Here is a 22,708-nt window from a genome sequence, read left to right on the forward strand (position 1 = left end):
TTAGCCTGAAGCTGAGAAGGGGAAACTGAGGCTTTGAGAAGTCCCAGGTCCAGGCCTATAAGCCGGCACCCAGCGACCCGAGAGCTTCGCCGGCTCTGCAAGCCCCCTTTCACAGCCAGCGTCACTCTGTCCCCCGCGCTCCCGCTCCTGCAGGGCCGAGCAGAAGGCCCTGACGTGGGCCCCAGCTGCAGCCTCCGTGCGGGGCGGGGACGAGGCATTGGGTTCAGGGCCGCCACTGCCCCACGACGGGCGCCCCCAGCGCGGCGGCGGCGGTTCTCGCCAACTTGGACGGACCCACCCATAGCGCCTGGAGTCTCCCGCGGGGCGGGGGCCGGGGCGGAGATGCGCTTGCGCGGAGGGGGCGCCGCGGAGCCCGCGTGAGCTGGTGAATTACCGAGTGCGGGAGAAGACGCGTCCGCCCCCGCCCCAGAGGAGGAGGCGCCGGTGCTCCCAGGTCGGGGGGGGGGGGGGGGGGGCATGACACGCCCCGAAGGAGCCCCAACACTGGACTGAGGCCCCAACCCGGCGCCCCAGCTGGAGTTGAAGACTGCAGTGGAGGTGGGGTCCTGTTTCTCAGCACCCAGAGAGCTGTGACCACCCCTGTTCCAGGATGCCTGGCTCTGCACTTGGGAGGATAACAGGAGAGAGCTGGGCGAGTTCAGGTCCCCTGGCTCCCTCCCTCTTAAAGGCTCCCTGGGCTGCTGGGCTTTTGGGGCCGGCCAGACCAAGCACCAAAATCCAATCCTGGCCTTGTCATCATTATAATAGCGGCAGCCACCATTTATTGAACTCTGAGGGCTTGACAGGCCCAAGTGCCAAGTGCATAATAAGCATTACCCCACTTGGTAGTCACAGCAATCCCATGACAAAGTCTGGTTGTGATCCCCTCCCAAAGGTGAAGAGGCTGAGAATCAGAGGGGGTATGGCCTGCCTGAGGTCACAAAACAGAGGGGTGGGGGCAGCTGGGAGTCCCACGCAGCTCTGACCAGTTCTAGAGTCTAAGCCTTCCACCACTAGGCTCACTTTCTTTCACCTCGGAGCTTTCTGGAGGCTGGGCAGGCCCCAGCTTCTGCCCTTCAGCCCAGTTTGGTCCAGCTCGCGGGAGAGAAGGGCTGGAGCAGAGGTGGGGCAGCACTGGAAAAGAGTGGGACCACCCCCCAATTCTCTGGCTGCTCCATTTCCTCCTGGATCCTCTCTCTTAGCGACCCCCCCCCCCCCCCGCCCAACTGTGCACGTCCCCCAAGGCTTTGTCCTCAGCTGTCATCTTCTTTCTCACCCCACACTCTCTCCTGTGTGAGCTCATCCACTCGAATCGCTGCAGCCTAACTCCCGGCTCTATGTCTGGGGCCCTGACCTCCCTCCCAGGCTGGCATCTGCCTTCCTGATGCATCCCCTCCCCTCCCCCCACGCCTTGCCCCATGGAGTAAATTCATTACCTGCCTTAGAGCAGCTCCTCCCTGGGACCACTCAATTCCAACCCAGTGACCTCCCTCCCTCATCATGCTGCTTGCTCCTGAGCTCTCCGCAGGCCAGCCCTCCCTCCCCCCTAAGGCCTTTGATGGCTCCCCTCAGCCTGTGGAGTCTCTCGTACAGGAAACTTTGCCTGAAGCAGAGTCCTCCCCAAAATGAGGACCCTGCCCTCCTTGTCCTGCCCTGCCTCCTCCTGATGCCCTGCTTCAATTAAAAACCATTCCTGAATTTCTGCCATGTGGTCCCACCCTTCAGAGCTTCATCTCAAAGGCCACTTCTTCCAAGGAGCTGTCCCTGATTCTCCCAGGTGAGTTTGAACTCTCCTTTTCTGCAGCCTCAGCACTACTTGGATGGAATTGTCCACTTTAGTCGTATTTGTATACTTCTCCAATCCTGCTCTCTGCCCACCTCTCTCACATAGGCAATGGCCTGGGAGCGCCTTTAAAGGTAAGGGTGGCCCATCACTATTCTCAACTTCATTCGTTTTTGAAAAACTGATCCATTTAGCGAACTGAGTAGCTACTACGTGCTAGGTACTGCATGTACAGGACCTCTCTGCTCTGGGCTCCTCCTCTGGGTGACTGGCATACAGTGGGACAAGGGCATTGATGGAGGGATGCTCAGGGCACATTCAGGGATAACTTTGCCCTGGGCAAGCATTTCCTCAGGCTCCTGAATGCCAGGCCCTGGCCCCGGGTACGATGGGGGAATGCAAGCAGGAGTAAGACCAAGCCCTGCCCTCCAGGATTGTAGATCCATAGAAACAATACGATATGTGTCCAAATATGGCTCTGACCAAAGTGCTATGAGATCATAGGAGACGGAATAATGACTTTGGCCCTGGGGAAATCTAGAAGTTTCTCGAATGCCTAGTACTTGCACCAAGTAGGAGCTTCTTAAATCTTTGCTGAATTTAACTGGGTGGGAGAAGGGGCTATAGCGGAGACTGAAGAAGACAAGGAAAGTTACAAGGAGGGAAGGGCAATGACAGAGCATTTTCACAACACTTGCAGAAAGTGGCCTTGCCGCCCACCCCAGAGGGATGTCTTGTGGATGAATGAGATCATGAGTGTGCAGTGTTCTGAACTCTTGGGAAGAAAGGATCTCTCTCTCTATGTATATATATATCACTGACATTATTAGTCTATTCCTGTCCGACCAGTAAGTCGTTCTTTCCAGGGAGCCTGTATCCCCCTGGGAAAATCAGGTGTACCCTAGGACAGCTTGATTCTCTCTTTGGGTCTCAGTTTCCCCATGGAACGAGGTGGTCCTGAATGTCTCTGGCTCCTCCAGGGAGCTGCTCTGTGGGACAGCTGTGCCTGCCCAGGAGATGCCCTCTGTCTTACCCTGCCCAGCACACCCTGGGCTGAGCACAGGAATCTGTATGATGTCACAAAGGCCGCTCCCAGTCTTGTCTTGCGAGTTAAACAAGGGCATGCAGAAAATGAGACAAGTGTGGACTTTTTGCCCTGAACGTCCCCCCCCCCTGTCAATCTTGGGGTAGAGGCTGCGGGCCTGCATGCTGTCTGGGCCCCCCTGTGTGGGCCCCTCCCCTCCATCCAGGTCCAGGGTCTGGGTTCCCCTGGGCAGGACTGAGCCTTCTCCAAAGCCTCACGGGCTTCTCCCTTTATGGCCAGAGTGTTGGGGTACAAAATGCCCCCCATGAACAGGGATGGGGACTGTCGTAGGGGAGACAGAAACATCTACCAAAAACCTCCTTTACCCCCTTGCCTGTGTGCTTCCTGCTCATTCACTGTGCTTGGCTACTATGTGTCTCTACCCCTTCCTATAAATCAGACACCCTGGCCGTGTCCCTGCCTCCCCTCTTCTCCTTACCTGGCACACGTAATTGGTGACCAGGCCTGGCCTCCCCCCTCCCCGGCTATCTCTCCAGTCCTCCTCAACACCCCTGCCCTCACCCACGTCCTCTTGTGTCTCACCAGCTTCCTCCCTGGGTCCCCTCCTCTGCCTCCTGCTGGCTCCCCTCCCATCCACTGTCCTGTGCACCAAAGCGCAGGTGCAAGCAGGTACGACCATGTCGTCGTCCAGCTCGAAGCCCAAAGCAGTGGGTCCCCACCGCTCTTGGGGAAAAGTTCCTCTCCTGTCTGGCAGGCAGGGCCATCTTGACCTCCCCAGAGAGGTGAAGTGATCTGTGAGGAAGAGCTAGGGAAAGGATGGTGTTGGGGACACATTTCAGAGAGAGGGATGGGCGAGTGCAGAGGTGGGAGAGGTAATGATGCCCGGTGTGGGAAAAGTCTGAAACCTGACTGGGGCGGGTGTTCCCGGGGCATCGGGCACACCTACTGTGTGCCAGGCGCTGCCCTCATGCTGGGCCTACAGCAGTGACCAAAACAAAGATCTCGTCGGGGAGCTGGTGTCTAGCAGGGGGAGAGAGGCAATGGTAAGTAAATGTCATACGACGTTAGGAGATGATGAGTGTGGTAGGGAAAACCGAGGGTGGGGAGAAGTGAGGGTTATCAGGAATGCTGGGGATGGATTGAGGAGGTGACGTGTGGGCAAAGACTTGAGGGAAATGAGAGATTTAGTCTTGTGGCTACACGGGAAGCAGTATAGGAATAGGAAATAGTCAGTGCAAAGGCCCTGGGGTACAGCTGTGCTTAGAGGATTTGAAGCACAGCCAGGAGGCTTGTGGGGCTGGAGCAGAGTGAATGAGGCAGTAAGGAATTGGAGAGGAGGTCCGGAGAGAAAGGGGGAGTGGGGAGAGCAGGTCACCGCAGGAACTGTGGAAGACGGGAAGCTTCTGGAATATCTTGCGAGGTGGAGGGACATGGGCTGACTCCTACTCTCAAAGGATCACGCCGGCTGTGTGTTGAGGGAGCAGGCGCAGGGAGACCCGTCAGGAGGCTGTCGCAATGATCCACGTGAGAATCAATGGCAACTCAGACCAAGGTAGATGCCGTGGGGGTGGTGGGTTCTGGATCTATTTTGAAGGCAGGACCGACAGGATTTCCTGATGGATTGGGTGTGGGTCATGAGAAAAAGGGAGGAGGCAACCTCACCCCCAAGGTTTGGGCCCGAGCAATGGAAGGATAGGATTGCCATCACCCGGAATGGGCAGCTGGCATCAGAGCAACACTCCTTCTGTCTTCTTTTCATTATTGCCCACCCAGAGAGAACCTTTGTAGACATTTTTCCAACGGTCATCGCCTCTGTAATTCTCACACCGGAATTCAAGTGATAGCATGATGCTATGATGCATATGCGTTTATGGGCTTTGGCCCTTTGGAGGGTCACAGACCGTTGCAGCATCGAAACGTTTTCGTTCCCCGAGAGCTAATTTTCACCCCCTCGGGGGCGATGGCGGCCCCGCAGAGGGTGCGTGGTTCCAGCGAGCGGCCCGCAGGAGAGGAGCTCAGGTTGGAGCTGTCTGCTCCAAGGAGGAGGCGTCGAAGCCACAGTTGGGTGTTCGAGGCCCAGGCTGCAGGTATGGGTTTGGCCGTCATGGGCATACAGCCTCTGCTTGAAGCAGTGAGCCCAGAGATGGCCGGTAGTGAGTACAGACAGAGACGAGGACCGGGCTGGGGGCTGGGAGAAGAAAGGAGCCAGCAGAGGAGACCACGAAGGAAGGCGCGGAGAGGTTGGAGAGAACCAAGTAAGCACTGCCAGAGGCCTGGGAGCCAAGGGGAAAGAGTCGTTTACGGGGGAGGGGGCGCCAAACTGTGTCAAACGCGGTGGGGAGGCCACTGGAGATCTTGATGGAGTGTGGGAGGAGGGGGTGAAAGCCGGATTGGAGTGGTTTCAGCGGAACAGGAGGAGGGGAGCGGTGACAGCTCTGAGGAGCGTCCCTGCAGAGGAGGACAGGGACTGGGTGGGAGCTGCTGGGGAGGTGGGATCACGACAGGTTTGAGTGAACCGGGGAGGGAGAGCAGTGAGCTGCTTCTCTGGTGGGAACGCTGGGCTGGAGGGTAGAACTGAAGCAGTGGAGGCCGAGGGAGCCCGGGGAGACCTGCTGGAGGGGTGTCCTTGAGCGGAGCAGAGGGCTGGGCTCGGGCGCCCGTGCCCGGCGCCCGGTGGAGGTGGTGGCGTGGGTGAGCACGGCTCTTAGGGCCGGGGAGGCAGAGCGCGTGGGCGCAGATGCTGGTGGGGGTGGATGTGCCCGCGGATCCAGAAGCGCTTCTGCGAAGACTGGATTGCGTTCGGAGGGTAGGAAACAAGGTCAACCGCTGAGAGCGAGGGTGGGGGAGGCGGGGGTGTGGCGAGGTCGTGAGAAATAGTCACCCACGAGAGCAGGGTGGTGGGCGTGAAGGGGTCTCCAGCAGAACGCCTTCTTGCCCCAGCCCAGGACTGGGTCAGCCGCCTAACTTCTGCGCTCCCAGGGCTCCCCCGCCCCGCCGGGTTCTGGGTGTCCACCACTCTGTTTGCCCCGAGGGAGGACCTCTTCTTTCCCTCAGCATTTCCGTTCCCAGGCAGGCAGCCAGTGTTTGAATTCTCCACGACTCACCTGCTGGGTAACCTTGGGTGAGTGTTTTAATGTCCCCGTGCCTCAGTTTCCACATCTGCGAAATGGGGACAATGGTAGGAGCGTGCCCTCCGTGCTGTTGCTCCCTTGCACCTGTTGCCTGGCACGGATGAGGGCTCGGGAAGTGAAGAGTGAAGGCGAGGATGAAGGGAAGGGAGTTTGCTCCCGGGCCCTGCACACCGAGGAGTGGGGTGAAGAGGGCTAACATCAGATCTGCGTCCTGGCTGACGGAAGACTCTGTCTCCCCAGCGCCAGTGCTCAGCTCCCACCATGTAGCTGGGGACCCTGACATAGCTCTCGGGTGGGTGGTGGCCAACTGGGGACAGACCCACCAGTGCGGCCCAGGACAGTCCCTAACTCAGCCCAGGGCCAGGACTGGTGCAGGGAGGAAGGGAGGGAAGGGCTGGAGTTGGCATCTCTTACCCCGGCCCCACCCTCGGGACTTCCTCCCCAGCCTGGCCCTTCCTGTTTTCCTCCCTGGGCCCTGGAGGCCATTTCCTCCAAGGAATTAGGGCAGGATGTTGCTTTCTCTTTCCGGAGCCCAGAGCTGTCTGCACTCGCAAACTTCCAGATCTGGGCCATTGGGACCCCCGAGAAAACAGTCTGCTGGCTAGCCCCTTCCCTGAAGCTGTGACTCCAGGGGCTCTGCTGGGGACATTCAGTGTGAGGGTGTGTGTGTGTGTGTGTGTGTGTGTGTGTGTGTGTGTGTAGGGGTAGGAGGATCCATGGGGGGGCAAATGTTGCCTTGTATTCCTCCAGTGGGCTGGCAACACACCATGGAAAGACCGTGGGCTGGGAGCTGGCACCCCTAGGAGGGGGCTCACAGCCCTGGCATGGGCACCAGCTCTGCCATGACCAGCTGGGGCCTCTTGTTCCTGGAACCTCACTCACCCCCCACCCTCTGCAACCTGGAGGTAGCAATAAAGACTCCCTTATACGGGGCCTGCCAGGAGCAAGCGCTAATGGCCAGAGTGGGTTCTGTGGATTGTTACGAGATCTACAGTGTTCCTTGCGGTACCCACATGCCTGGCAGAAGGAGTGGGGAGGGAGCTGTTAAGTGCCAGGTGGCATTCAGGCTGGAGTGGGGGTGGGGGCTGGTGAAGGGCTCAGCGAGGCCCTAACCCTGCCCTTCAGCCCCTCAATGAGCTAGCCAGCACCTGCCATCAGCTGGGTTCTCAGGCCTGGCTGCCCTGATCACTCCTGTGCCCTGCAAGCAGGCAGCCTGAGAGAGCCCTGCCTCCAGGAGCCTCACAGAAGTTGGCTGTTGCCCCCTTCCCGTGCCTCATAACCTGCCCTGCCCCTCAGCTCCTCCCTCCGGCTACCCCGGAAGGGAAAGGTCAGTGTTGCCAGGCAGGGTCCGGGAGCAGTTCCTGGAGCTGCGGGACTTCGGTCACCACTGAGCAATGCCCTCCCAGTACCGCCAGGAGAAACCAAACAGAAAGGGCTTGGGACGTGCCTAAGGATGCACAGCCATTCTTTCTGGGACAATAGCTGCCTCCCTCCACAACAGCTAGACAACCCCCCCCCCCCGCCCCGGGCTGCCCCTCAGGGGACTATGGAATTAAAGAAGTCACCCCTTTCTTCTCCTACCAGGGACGCCGAGCCAGAACTAGTATGGCACAGAGTGACGACGAACATTTCCTTTTGGTGAGCACCTGCTATGTGTCAGGCGGTGTTCTGGGGGCTAGGAGCACAGTGCTCAATGAGGCCAGGTCTACCCTCATGGGGCTCGTGGTACTGCATTCAATCCTTTTATCACCCCACGTGGTCAGTATTTGCAGGTGGAGAAACTGAGGCTCAAGAGACTAGGGAGTGAAGTGAGGTCCTATGGTCAGTGAGTGTCAGAGCAGCGATCCGAGCCCAGATCTGTCAGACTCCATCCACAGCCCGATCTCTTCACCCTGTTAAACCAGGAAGAGACTGGACGGGAGTCAGGAGGTGTGCATTAGCCGCTCCCTGGGGTCTGGGCTTTAGGACAGTTTTCCCTTCATTGGGCCTCAGTTCCCTCATCCATAGGTGATCCGGAAAGTTCATTCCAGTATTTCTGCAATTTTCAAATGTCAAAAGACCTAGCAGTCTGTCCGCCCAGACGATCCAGGCAGGGATTCCTTTTCTCCCCATCGCCGCACCCTGGTTGGTAGGACAGGAGCCCAGCTCACCCATGAACAAACCTTTGCGGCATAAGGGAGAAATACAAGCCTCGATCAGGCTTGGACCCTGACCTCGGCTTTGCCACGGTCCTCGAGGTGACCCAGTTTTCCATCCCCATCGCCTTGACTCTGCCTCTTCTAACTTGTGTTCCCTTGGGGAAGCCCAAGCCCCTCTCTGGGCCTCAGTTTCCACGTTTATTGGAGGAAACCATTTCTGATGTGCCCCTGACTCTGCCCATCCGATTCTAAAAGCTTGTCGAGCCCTTCATGGGGGCCCAGCCCTTTCTGGGAATGGAGTCAGGCTCAGCCTGTCTGCTGGCCGTGAACTCTACGCCTGCCCCACGCTCTCCCCATAAACCAGAAAGGGAAGAATGACCTGTCTCAAACGGGTCCTAGGGCTCCCCTGTCACCCCTCCGTCCCCCTTGTCCCCACACCTAGGCCCTGAGTCCCCAGCCCCACCACGAGGGATGTCTTCTCCACCTCCTCCCCCCAGCTAGTCCTGGGGTGGAGAAGACACGAGGCGGGCAGCCGGAAGATCACGACAGGTAGGGCTGGATGGTAGCGAGGGCTCCACAGAGACCACGCTCAGCAGAATGGCATGTCTCATCGTGGGCACGCCTGCCAGGTGGTGGGAGGACCATTTCTTTTCTTTTTTTATCGCCATCCAAAGTGGCTGGGAGGGAGGGGGGCCCCTGGAGGAGAGGCTCCTGAGATGAGACACAAGGATCTATGACCTAGGCTCAGACCGGGGCGGGGCACCAGCACCCAGGGCACCTCCCATCCCCCCTGCAGACCCAGGCCCTGTCCTTTCCTTCAGGCCTCTCATAATATTAACCTTGTTGGCTTGAGTGCCCCACCCCATTTAACAGATGAGGCAGCCGAGGCTCAAAATGGAGAAATGACTGGCAGATAGGGGGGCATGGGGTCAGGCCTCCTGGGAGTCCTCTGTCCTCTTCAGGCATGGATAAGTGTTTGGAAAGCTCACCCATCGGAAGGAAATGATCTCCCCTCCTTTTAGTAGGGGGATGGGAAAGAGGAGGCAGTAGGGAAGAGCAAAGAGGCTAGCCCAACTATGGAGAGTTCCCAGAATTCACTGTGCTTCCTCTGCACTCCAGACCTCTGCCTGGGCTGCTCCCGCTTCCTAGAACTCTTTCCTCCACCTGACTACATCCTACTGACCCTTCAAGTCATGGTCAGACGTTGCCTCCTCCAGGAAGCCCTCCTGGCTTTTCCACTGGACAGGGAGGCCAGGTCACGATGTTACGGAGAGCCACTTCCGGGTGAGACCAGAAGGGGCAAGCATCGTGCTCAAGGTAACACAGCCAAGCGGCGGCTCCCCCACCCCGGGCTCTGTGCCGTCCGTTGCCCCGCTCTCCCCACCTGGCAGCCTCCCGGCTCTGGCCAAATAACCCACCCCAGGCCCCGGGGACGCAGTGCCAGAGGGAGGTAACAATAAAAGCTTATCAAACAGCATGTAGGAGGCAGCCACAGATTTCAGAGGCTAAGTAATCTGTGTCTAATGTTCACTTAGCAGAGCGTGAGCCTCTGAAATGTCAGCGCTCGCGGTCAGACCCTGCAGTGGCCGGAGCTTTTGAAGCTGAGGGAAACGGAGTCATCCTGCGTTCCTAGAGCTTTCTACCCGGGCTGTGGTGCAGGTGGGGGAGTTTTCAGGTGCCAGACCATCCTGGTGGCCCCAGCTGGCTGTACCCAGGGAAGTGAAGCATCTTTCTCGGTCCTGGAGAGGCTGTTACAGATGGGGACACAGAGGAGGTTGGCCGCGGGAACCCACCGCTGAGTGATTTCAGAGCCTGGTTTTTACCTGTGAGCCTCTGCTGCTGCCGAGTGCCCTGGTGCCCCTCCCCCAAGGGGCATAGAAGGGGGGTCCTGCACTCTTCCAGCATCCCCCTCCCCCCATGACCATGGAAAGGATGCCCCGCATGGGCCACCTTGGGCCCAGCCTCACCTCTGAGCCCACATGCAGGAGGCCCGCCTCTATCATCTCCCTGTTCTATCTCAGACAGATCCTCAGCCCTCCTGGACCTCAGTTTCCCCATCTGTCAAGGAGCTGGAAAGCTCTCCAAGATTCCATGGTTCTACAGTATCTTACGAATGATGAATAAGGCAGTTGCTTCACAGCCTCCCCGCTCTGCTCTGCTTTTCCTGTTTTCCACAGCTCGGGGTCTTTGTTTTGTTCCGGGAGTGAGGTCTGCCGGCAGCCGGAGTAGTGCCTGTGGTATAGTAGGTGCTCAGTAAATATCGGTGGCCTTTACGCTCCCAGCGGGTACCGCGCTGCAGGTCCCCTCCCGATTAATACCTGCCCCCCACCCCCCATGTGTCTCCTGGGGGCTGCGCTGCAGACCGATAGGCACGTGTTGATATGCAAATCTGGAAGCCTCCCCTGTTTCTCTTCCACCTTCTCCTTTCCATAGTGGGTGCGTGGGAGCTAGCCATGTTCTTCTTTTAGATCCCCCCCGGCGCGGCTAGGACTAGTGCCAGGGCCTTGGTGGTACAGCCAGTGCTCTCGGCTGTTTACACTCTGCCCGTGACTCACCCACAACAGCCCAGAGAAGGCTCTGCCCAGGCTGGGCCCAGGCGTGGGGAGGCAAGAGAGACCGTGGTCTGAAAAGCCCACCGGGATCCTGGAGCGAGGACGGAGGGCCGAAAGGCCGCCCAGAATCGTCCTGGCCCCCCGGGGGAGCAGGCACGGGGGCCAAAGACGGCTGGGCCAGGTTTGAGAAGATCTGTTACGGCTCACGCCCGCCCACCCTTTAGCCAGGCCTTGTCTGGGCGCCCTGGGCTGGGAGCTGAGAGACCTGAGATACATCAGCCCTGGTCTCCACGTTCAGCAGCTAGGAGGTGGATCTAGAAGGCAGTGGGTATTATGGGTGGTGATGGAGACAGCCACGGGATGACGTGGCGGTGGGGGGCAGGGCAGATTGAGGTTGTCATTCATTCAGTGGGCTGAGACTTTACTGAGGAAGGGCTTTCCTGGCGAAGGGAACAGCACATGCGAAGACACAGAGACGGTGCTCCAACAGCAGGAAAAGGTCGCATGCCGGCCCCGCCCTCCTGCTCCGGGACCTCGGGCCTCGCCCACCCTTCTCAGGCGGCTTCATCTGTGAGAGTGGAGGCGGCGTTGCTTGGGTGCGCGGTTAGGGATTGCCCTGTGAGTTTTCCGTGGGCCTCTCCAGCTCTGACGGCGATTCTGTGGGAGCAAGGGTTACGGACAGGGCGGGGCGCCCGGGTGGCTCAGTCTGTTGAGCATCCGACTTCGGCTCAGGTCATGATCTCGCACTCATGAGTTCGAGTCCCGCATCTGGCTCTGCGCTGACAGCTCAGAACCTGGGAGCCTGCTTCCGATTCTGTCTCCCTTGCTCTCCGCCCCTCCCCCACTCACACTCTGTCTCTCTCAAAATAAATAAGCATAATAGTTAAAAAAAAAAAAAAGAGTTACAGGCAGGGCAGGGCTCTGGGTGACAGTGAGGTCCTGGTGGCTGGGCAGGCAGGACAAACAGGGCTGTCTGTTTAGGCAAGGAGGGGAACCCGGAGGAGGACACTACCAGCCAATGAGACTGTCTCTCCTGGCCCAGTGTTTGCTGATGGAATAAGGGAGTCGGGCGTGCCAACAGTGGGGAAGGAGGTGGCCTTGAACTGCACACACGTGGGCTTTCGCTCGAGCTGGTCCCCTAGAGCACCATGCCGGGCATGGGCTGGCAGAGCCCCTGGAGATCAATATACCCATTAACGGAGGTGCTCAGAGAATGCAGTCCAGGCTGGGCTCTAGCCCTCTTCCCCAGGCTCTGGCTCAGCCTAAGGAAAGGGACGGTGGGGGGTGGGGGTGGGGGAGTGGCCATCCCTCTCTGAGAGGGGAGAGAGCCCCTGGAGCCAGCTCCTCGCTCCCTGGGGGCGGTCCTGCCCCATGGGTTTAGTCTTGACTCTGCCACGAACTTGGTGGGTGACCGTGGATCGGCCTCTTCTCTCTCTCTCTCGACTTCAACCTTCCTCCGAAGTGAGAGACAGGAAGAGAAGCACGTTGGCCGCTTCCCAACAGGACCCCCACCCTTGCTTCAGCCGGAGAAGTTCCGCTTTGAGCAGTTGGCCTGACGAGTCCCTCATGCACCGAACGACTGCTGAGTGCCCACTCTGTGCCAGCTGGGTATAAAGGCAGGCGAGACCGCCGGGTCTTCCAGCCTCGATGAGTTCCCTCTTTAGAAGGGGAGCCCCCGATTTCCGGAGCCTGCGCTGGGGCCACGTGTGGCTCCGTGGCTCTGCGGGGAGGCTCCCCAGTCACCCAAACCGTGGTTCACCCTTGCTAGCCATGTGGTCTTACGTAACCTTTTGTGCCTTGGGTCCCTGTGGACCAGGGACGAGGAGAACCCCCCGACCTGCGAGACCAGCTGGCATGGAGCCTTCCGAGGGTGCATGGCGGGTGCTGCATAGGCCTTGCTGGCTGTCATGACCGTCCCTGAGGATCCCCGTTCTAGGAAGGGGTAGCCACAGAGAAAAGAGTCCCGCGATTCAGGCCAGGGGAGGAGAGGGGGATGAAGAACCCCCAAGTTGGCAGGAAGCCCGGGGTTGGGTAGAAGTAAAGAGTGCTGGAGGCAGGGTCTCTGTCCCTCATCTCTCCTCACTGTACCCCGTCCACACCCCCGAGAAGTCAGCAGCTTAACTGTCCTCTGATGGATCCCCGCCCCCACCCCAACACACACACACACAGGCCTCGTGAGAGAAAAATACCTTCAATGCTCTGTGTCTGGTTGGCTAGAGAAGCAGGGAGAGAGCCAATCATTCCAGCACGCAGATGGGAACACTGAGGTTCAAGTGTCAGGGAAACAAGTCAGTTAACATCCATCGGGGCCGAGGAGAGACCCCCGGCCTGGACCCCTGCCTCATTTGTGGGGAGCAGTGAGGCTCAGAGTACCCTGACACTGGGCCAGGTGTATCTCAGCCCCACCCTGCCCTTCCAGGGGCCCCAGCCACCCTGGGCACACTCTCTGCGGTGCCTGCCTCCCCCGGGGGGGAGCAGACGGTGCCGGGCCTGCCGGGAAGCGGTCGTCCCGGAGCCCGGCTGTTGCACAGATGCGAGCTGGGGGTAGGGGCAGCGGAGTCGGGGTGAGAAAGGCAGAGACCCTTGGCAGCTCAGGTCTGAGTCACCGGCCGGCGGCCCGGGAGTGGTAATGAGCGGATTAGAGTCATTATAGCTGAATGATTGGGAGCGCATTTGTTCACCCGGGGCAACCGCCAGCCCCAGCAAGGGCTACTCAACGCATTGCTGCCCCGGCCCGCCTTGCCCGTCGCCGTCGCCCCAACCTGCCCCCTCCCTCCCCCCAACCTCAACTCCCAGGCAGCTTCTGCGGCCTCCACATGCCTCATTAGAGCTTCCTAGACATGCCCGCCTCACACTCCCTAGACATCACCCCTCTCCCCCTTTTCTTGGGCTTGGCAGGGGGGGCCCTGGAGCCGGAACTTGGAGACCTGTTAAGGGGGCACAGTCATTCCTGCCCAGGGAAACTGGCATAAAACCCCCCTGTAATAACAAATAAGATACTGAGTCTTAGTGCTTAAGATGTGCTAACAGGCATTGCTCTAAGTGCTGGCCATGTTTGGTTTTTTAAAGTTTATTGATTTTGAGAGAGAGAGAGAGAACGAGAGGGGGAGGGACAGAGGGGGGGACAGAGGATCTGAAGTGGGCTCTGTGCTGACAGCAGAGAGCCCGATGTGGGGCTCGAACTCATGAATCACGAGATCACGACCAGAGGCAAAGTTGGATGCTCAACCGACTGAGCCACCCAGGTGAGTGCTGGATGTGCCTTTTTTTTTTAAATGTTTTATTTATTTGAGAGAGAGAGAGCGAGAGAGAGAGAGAGCATGGGGGAGGGGCAGAGAGAGATGGAGACACAGAATCTGAAGCAGGCTCCAGGCCCCGAGCTGTCAGCACAGAGCCCGACTTGGGGCTCGAAATCCCGGACCGCGAGATCATGACCTGAGCCGAAGTCGGAGGCTCAACCGACTGAGCCACCCAGGCGCCCCAAGACATGTCTTAATTCACTTTGTTTCATGGCAGCCCTGTGAGGTACGCTATTGTCATCCCCATTTCTAGATGAGATGACTTAGGCCCAGGGGCATTAAGTAACGGGCTCAAGGTCACACAGCTTGTGAGCAGAGCAGCTGGGCTTCCGTCCCACCTCCTTACTCCAGAGCCCTCCCAACCACCAAGTTCTGCCTGTCACTGCCCCTTCCCCGGGGGCCTCTCTGCCTGGGTGGGTGCCCCACTGCCACCCCATTCGTCTCCTTTAGGAGTCATCCTCTGGGAAGACGCTTCTCATCATGCCTGTCCCCCGGTGAGAAACCTCCCATGGGGCCCCAGTGCTCACCCAAGAGGCTTCCACCATGGTATTTGAACCCCATCCTTCCTGACTTAGCCTTCCAGAACCCTCCATTCCGCATGCTCACCTCGGCCCCCACGCGGTGGAGCCTCAGCTCACATCTCATTTCAGAACGGTCCCACCTGGGGCTTTTCTGGGGGCTGTGCCCTCTTCCGGGAATGCTCGTTCCTGTGGGGTCTCCTGCCTCCAATGCCACCTGGCCTGTGTGCCCGAGCTGAGCAGGACACACAGCACCCTCAGCGGCACGGCGGGAGGGGGCAGCGGGGGCAGCCACAGAAAAGAGTAGGGGCTCTGGGGGCAGGTATGTGACTTCAGGACAAGCCACCGTCTCTCTGAGCCTCAGTTTCTGCAACAGGAATATTCCTCCTAGCTTCTCATGAAGTTTAACCATCAGGTGTGTGAAGGTCCATAACCACCTGTTGTGACAGACGTGGGGAGACCCCTGCTCCATCTGTGAAGCCCAGCGGAGACTCTGGTGTTGGCAATGCAGGGAAAGCCTTCGCCCGAGGCCCTTGTCCCTAGGAAGTCACTTACCCTCGGTGCCTCTTTGCTTTGGTCCCATCACTAATAACAGGGCCAGCAAGAAGTTTCTGTCCATCAGGCAGCCTCCAGTGACCAGTCCTGGCAGAGCACCAGCCCCCCCCCCCCCCCGTCTCTGGGAGCCCAGCACCAACCATCTCCCACTCTGGGAAGGGGTGGGCGGCACCCTCCCTCCTCCACATTGCTGCCGCCTCGAAGAGTCAGAATCCGGGGAGACGGTCTCCTGGCAGCGGAGTTCCCGCTGCCCGCCCCGCATGGGTGTTTGTGATGCTGCCACGCCCGGGGGCGCAGGCGCTCCAGCATCAGGGCTGACTAGGTCCTGGGAGGGGGCAGGGAGGGGGTCCAGCCGGGGACGCTGGAGACGGCCGGCCCCTGGTGCCTTCTTGCCAGGAGGCAGGTGCCAGCAGGGCGTTTGGGCAGGGTCCTGGCTGCCCCTGGTCTGTTCCATTGTGAGAGAGGAGTACACGCGGGTGCCCAAACGTTTCGGGTGCCAGCAAGGCCAGAATCCCCAGGGGACGGCTGGGCATTTGACAGTGGCTATTGGGAGGATATAAATGTTCAATCCCTCCTCGCAAGAGGGGCGGTGGTGACCTCCACCCCCGGACTGTCCTGCACCTGTAGACACCCCCCCCCACACTGCCCCCTCCGTGCCAGTCTCTGCTGAACGTGGGCAAACGCAAGCAGAGCAGACCTGCCCTCTGGGATTTCACACCAGTTTCGGGGCCATAGTCGCTTCTCAGTCCCAACCTTTTCCTCCTGGGTTTGGTCCCAGGCCTGACCCCTCCCAGCTCCTCGCGGGGGTCCCACCTCACCACCCAGACCGCCGGGCCCAGCCCCCGAGGTTCCCAAGTCACCATCCCTCCCCCCACCAGAAAACACAAAGCTAAGAGCTCGTCCTAAGCTCAGTTCACGCAGGAGGGTCTAATGGAAAAATGGACGTACGAAAAATAATTTACAAATATACACTCTAAAAATAAACTTACATTTTTATTTTGAATGGCTAACACGTTCACATGATTCAGAGGGTAAACGTCAAAGAGGACAAGGGTGCTTGAGTGGCTCAGCTGGTTAAGCATGTCCGACTCTTGGTTTCGGCTCAGGTCATGACTCACGGTTTGAGTTCGAGCCCCATGTCAGGCTCTGTGCTGGCAGCTCAGAGCCCCTTGAGAATTCCTTCTCTCCCCCTCTGTCTGCCCCTCTCTGCACTCTCTCTCTCTCTCTCTCTCTTTCTGTCTCAAAATAAACATTAAAAGTGCTTTAAATTCAAAAAGGACGTAACGTGAAAAGTCACTTCTGCACTGAGCCCTGGCCACCCTCCTTCCCCCCTCCAGACAGCATTGGTGACGGCCTCGTGCGGTCTTCCAGAGATTGCAGTGGCTAAACCATCACCTTCGTTCCTGCTTTCGTTCGCCAGCCCTTTAAAATGCATATACACGCTGCGCTCTATCTGGCCGCCTTCCCTGAAAAATACATCTTGGTTATTGTTTTATGTCAGTTGAAAAGCAGCTCCTCATTCTTATTTCTTGGCTGCGTGTTACTTCGTTGTATGCAGGGGCCACAAGTTACTTAACCAGTCTCCTATTGGTGCACATTTACCTTGCTTCTGGTCTTCGGCAATCACGTTCAACGTTGCAGTCAACAACCTTGTACGCAGGCCCCTTCAAGTGCAGGCTAGCAAACCTGAGGACAGGTTCCCGTCGGTAGAACGTAGTAGAACGGCGAGGTTAGATGTGTCCTCGTGTCCCCGTGCAGCTGGGAGGGGGCGGAGGGGGTCACACAGTCCTCGCCGAGCTTGCTACGCCCTCACCAGCCGTGTCTGCGTTTGCCTGTCCTCTCGTAGCTTCGCCGGCACCGTGTTTTATCGAGCTTTGCAAGCTTTGCCCGTCTGATATTTGAATAATGGTATGTCAGTGTGGTGAGAAGTTTTGAAACGGGCAGTTATATTGGTGGCCGTTTACTGAGCAGCGAGGCGTCGTGCCAGGCACGTTACATGTGACATTATACTCGCTTCTCACGTGGAACCCTTGGAAACCGATAGCGGTTGCCCCATTTTATACAGGAGAAAACTGAGGCCCTGAGGACTTAGGTACTTACTTCCCTGAGGTCCCACAGAGGCAGAGGTTTGAACCCTGACTGTCCGCATGGAGCCTGTGCTCCTTCCTCATTCCAGGCTGCCTGCCAGTGAAGGGCTGCCGAAGATTCCCCACGTGGGAGACCACCCCCTCCTCGACCCAACTGGGCCCTGGGCCCACCCGAGGCTCTGGCTTCCCAGGAGGGTGAGGGGGCAGGCTTGGTCCCACGGCCCCGGCTGGGGGTGGTGCCAGCCCTGAGAAGGACTCTCAGAGCCTCAGCTCTGCCCTCCCAGAATCAAGGCCCAGCAGGAGGTGGACTCCACGGTCCTAAGCACCAGGCAGGTCGGTGTCCCCAGGGGGCAGAGCCACCACCCAGGCCCTCACACTCTCGGCCATGTGTCTCCTGGCAGCAGCTTCCGCAGGCCTCTCCCTGAGAGGCCCGCACCCCTAGGCCTCTCCCTTTCTGGAGCTCTAGCCCCTGCCTTCCCCAGGCAACCCACAGCCCCAGCGGCCCGTTGACATCGGGTGCTGGACCCCTCAGGCCCGGTCCCCCTGCTCTCCGAGTCCACGCCCCCGGCTCCCTCTGGCACAGTCACCGACTGGTGAGTGTCTCTGGGTTTTCCCCTGCCGGGCCCGCGGGTGGGGCGAGGCAGGTGCCGAGCCAAGACTCAGGAGTCCACCTCGCGGCCGTGTGGCCCGGGCCAGCGTCTCTGCCTCCCCTGGGCCTCACGGTGCCGCAGCCTTCACTCTCCAGTGCTCCCAGCTCTCCCGGGGCCGGCCTCTGTCCCGGGGGAAGGCTGAGGACACTCCAGTTGCCGGGAGGGGCTGGAGGTCCCCCCCCCACCCGATCCCACTCTCCAGGGGACTTTGAGGCCTGCCCTTCCGAGGCCTTCTTTCCCTGCTCCCCTCCCCCAGGCTCCAGACGGGCCCAGCAACCGCTGTGAACTCTGATCCCAGCCTGTCCAGCAGGGGTGGGGCGGGACGTTCTGTCAACAGTGGCAGAAACTCGTTAACTGAATGTCAATAGGATTAAAGGCTCTGATACTCCAGTAGCTGAGTACGACGTGACGTGATGTGATGGGCGGTGGGGAAGGGCTCCGCAGGGCCAGGGCATGCGTGTGTGTGTGTGTGTGTGTGTGTGTGTGTGTTTGGTGGGGGGTGGGTATGTGGGAGAGAGAGAGAGAATAAGTTTGCAAATGAAGATTGAGCACTGAGAAGCCTTCTAAGGAGGCTGTGGACGGTGTCCCCAGGGACTCCAAATGGCAGCTTTGTCACTCAGACAAGGACGAGCTGTGTCAAGCTCCCACGGGGTGTCACGCTCTTTCTATTGGCTGCGGGGGGGGGGTGGGCAGGTGGGAGCTGGAAGAACCAGTCCTGGGGGTCCTGACACAACAGAGGAACAGGAGGGGCTCCGGCTGACCCATACCCTTGGTCACTGTTGAGTCGGGGGCCCAGAGAGGCTAGGGGACGGTCTTGAGGTTGCATGGCAAGCCAGATGGAGATCGAGTCCCGAGCGCAGGACTCCAGCACACCTACCCACGTACTGCACAGTGAGTGCACACACACGCACGCACACACACACACACACACACACGCTCTCAGTGCCTAGCGCAAGATGCAGAGGACATCTCTCAAGTCCTCTAGGCTGAGCTATTGGAGGGAAGGTGGCCAGGAACAGCGAGGCTGCGTGAAGATTCGAGTCCTGTTCCCTGCAACGGAGGACATGCTGGAGACAAGGGTTCGAGTCCCGGCTCTGCCATTCTATGGGTGCATGGTCAGGAGACGATCTCGGAACCTCGGTTTCTTCTTCTGGGGCAGCAGGATGAGAGTAGCAGTTGTTCGGAGGTTCACAGGAGAGCCCCCGGCCCATAGCTGGGCTCCATGATTCCGCCCTGCCTTTCCCTCACCCCAGGTGCACGGGAAGATCAATAAAATCTCATCGAAAGGAATCGGCCCTGGGTGGGGTCCGATAAACAGCAAAGCCGCCCGGTCTCCGCTGAGGCCCGTTCCCCCATCACACCTCAGGGCCCTGCTTGGGGAGGTGCCCTCAGCAGCGGGGAGTCCCAGAGTTACCCATCCCTTCTGGGGAGGAATCCGGACACCTGCTGTGCCCGCGCTGCCCAGGCTGCCGGCTGGCATACAGACAAGCAGGCAGGCAGGTCGGCCAGCGGCCTCTCTGGACATGTAAATTGGCATCATGGATATTCCTGGCCCCAGGGGCCGCTGACCTTTACAGTTGCTGCCTCCGTCCGTCCTTCTTCCCCTTCCAGCCCTCCAGGCTCGGCGGGCTGGCCATGAGATGCTGGAGCCTAGTAGATCAGCAGGAGGGGGAGGGGGTCTGCGCCAGAGGGCCTCTGGGGAGGGAGCTCTGGTGGCGGGCCCTGCAGAGACCAGGTTGCCCTCTCCTCTTCACCCGGGCAGGGGGAGCCCACTGTCCCCTGACTCAGCATCAGCTGTCCCCCACCTCTAGCTGGGATCTCCTCCCCCCCCCACCCCACCGTGAGTCATTGCCTGACTCACGGGGCAGCCTGAGCCCCCAGATGAGCAGTGACATTGAGATATCGGTCGCCCCCGGCTGTCTGTGACGTCTCCCCAGGGATTGCCCCATCTCTGCGGACTGACAGCCATGCTGAGCACGCTGTCAGTTTTTCTGGGCTCAGCAGTCAGGCGTGCCCCTCGGAGGAGTGGAAGCCCCTCCCCAGCCTGCCGCCACCCCTTCCAGGTCCCAGGGGACTCTTGTCACGGGTGGCTTGGTCAGCCAACTGGCTGGGCAAATTTCCCAAGATGCATCTAAATTCAAACCCATCTGCAGACTCGCCAGGAGAGCAGGCTCTGCCCTGGGTCCCTGGAGCACGGAGCCGGGGATACTGAGTCATGCCCCCGGAGTCTCACGATCAGAAGACGCTTTTTACTGATTTTTATTGTCTGGTCCACAGGTATCTCTTGGGCTAGGGATGCTTCAATGAATGTTACAGGTTGAACCGTGTCCCCCAGGGGGTATTTTGACGTCTTAACTCCCAGTACCTCAAAAACATGACCTGACTTGGGGCGCCTGGGTGGCTCAGTCGGTTAAGTGTCCAATTCTTGATTTCGGCTCAGGTCATAATCTCCCGGGTTCGTGAGTTTGAGCCCCGCATTGGGCTCTGCCCCAATAGCACAGAGCCTGCTTGGGATTCTCTCTCCCTTTCTCTCTCTGCCTCCCCCCCCCCACACACACACACTTTCTCTCTCTCAAAATAAATAAACATTAAAAAAAAAAAAGAATATGACCTGATTTGGAAATAAGGTCACTGTAGGTAACTAACTTGTAATCAAGCGAAGATGCGGTCATACTGGAGTAGGGTGGCCCTTAATCCGACATGACCGGTATGGGACGAGGGGAGATGACCGTGTGAAGACACAGACGGGAGAAGAGAGTGCCATGTGATGACAGAGGCGGTGGGGGGGGGGGGGACTGGAGAGAGGGATTTCCAAGTCCAAGAACACCAAGATTGCCGGCAAGTGCCAGAAACTTTGGAAGAGGCAAGGGGGGGTTCTCTCCTACGGGTTTTGGAGGGAGCGCGCCCCGCCGACACTTTGATTTCAGGCTCGTGGCCTCCTGAGCTGTGAGACCATCCGTTTTTGTTGTAGGGCATCTGGCTCGTGGGACGTTGTTACGGCAGAAATGAGTACAAGGAATGATACGAGCGTCGCGGTCCTGGGCTGCTGGAGCTCACGGCGCGGCAAGGGGAGACCAGACCCGTGAAGCAAGTTCACGAATAAATGTGGAGTCACAAGACATGGCTGGCACTCTGGAAATAGCAACTGACCCTTTATTAGGTGTTTGCTACCTGCCTGGCACGGTGACAAGACTTTTTATATAGCTGTTTTAATCCCCACACCGAGGCTATGAAGTAGGCCCTCTCGTGACGTCTGTCTCACCGATGAGGAAACTGAATCAGAAAGGTCCGATCATCTGCCCGAGGTCACACAGCAGGAATATGGCCGGGAGAGAACCTGAGCCCGGCAGGCTGGCTCTGGATCCCAAAGGCCGAACCGTTACTTAGTGCCCCGAAGAGGGAAGCAGACAGGAAAATAAGGGATGGGGAGGCGGGGGAGACCATTTAGAAAGAGAACTAACGATCCCTTTAAACACACGTGGGACCAAGTCCCCCTCCTCTTGTCAGACCTTCAGTGGCTCCTGTGTTCAAAGTGCAGGCTCCGCACCTTCCCGCTGCAGGGAGCAGAGACTCAGAGCAGCCGGTCAGGGCCAGCCTGGCGGGAGGCTAAGCTGAGCGAGACTCGGGCTCTGTCACTCACGGGCACTGCTGAGCCTCGCTCCCTTCTCCCGTCAAGCGGGAATGGGAAGAGGGCCCCACGGTTGCTGGACGGGCTCGTGACATAGAGCGCAAAGCTTCTGCGTAGAGGCAGGCCTTGCCTAACGGTTCTCCCTCCGCCCCCTGTGCCCCCCTCTGCCCCTCTCGGCTCCCCACCGGAAATTGTAGCAAAACCGACCCTGACAAGCTGGGAGCTCCCTATTCCTCTGCCTGGGAGGCCTTTCTCTCCCTTCTCCTCTTCCTCCCACTTGGAGCATCCCCTGCCCCGCCCTCCCCCCCTCCACCTGGAGTCAGGTGTCCCCCCACCCCACCAGGGCCTCCCAGGGAGCCTGGGGACCCATCAACAAGAGAAGCCCTACACGCCTTAGCTCAGTCTTGCCTCAGTCTTGTCTTGCCTCAGTTTACCCATCCCGACGGTGCTGTGACCCCCGGGATTCCCACCTGTCCCTTCGCCCTCCCAGCTGTCCCCCCATCCCCCTTCCCTCACCGACTGTCCTGCCATCCTCCCCTGCCAAGTGTCAGCCTCAGCCGGGGGTGGAGGAGAGGGGCCGCCCCTCTTCCTGGTTGACATGCAGATTATATGGCTGTCTTTCCCAGAAGAGAGTGGGTGACGAGGGTAATTAGCTGCTGCCAACCAGCCACTCCAAGGAGAGTCAGCTCTGCTCCTGGGAGTTAGTGACAGTAGGGAAGGCCTCCTTCACCTCCCACTATGGCCAATGCCTCCCTTCCTCCTGAAGAATTCTGGATGCCCGAGCCTGGGGAGTCCCCACCTCCTGAGTCAATCAAGAAGTCATATCATGTTGGGGCACCTGGGTGGCTCAGTCAGTTAAGCCTCTGACTTCGGCTCAGGTCATGATCTCGTGGTCTGTGAGTTTGAGCCCCGTGCCAGGCTCTGTGCTGACAGCTCAGAGCCTGGAGCCTGCTTCGGATTCTGTGTCTCCCTCTCTCTCTCTCTCTGCACCTCCCCTGTTCACGTGGTCTCTCTCTCCCTCAAAAATAAACATTAAAAAAATCATATCATGTTGCAGAGGCCGTGGAAAAAGTTCCATCTGTGGCCTCAGGAGGCCTGGGTTCCAGTCCTCCCCCTTTCTGCTGTATGATCTTGGACGAGTCAATTCCCCTGTCTAATGCTGGTAGACAACACGAGATACACAATATGCCCTCATACACAAATGAGAGAGAATGAACCCCAAGCCCCCCCATCGTGTGATTGCGGCAAACACTGCTGACTGCCCACACCCCCTTTGCTAACCACACTCCACCTTTGGGGTTGCCTTGACCCCTATTCCCATG

Source organism: Lynx canadensis, chromosome D1, assembly GCF_007474595.2.
Source record: "Lynx canadensis isolate LIC74 chromosome D1, mLynCan4.pri.v2, whole genome shotgun sequence".
Lineage (NCBI taxonomy): Eukaryota > Metazoa > Chordata > Mammalia > Carnivora > Felidae > Lynx > Lynx canadensis.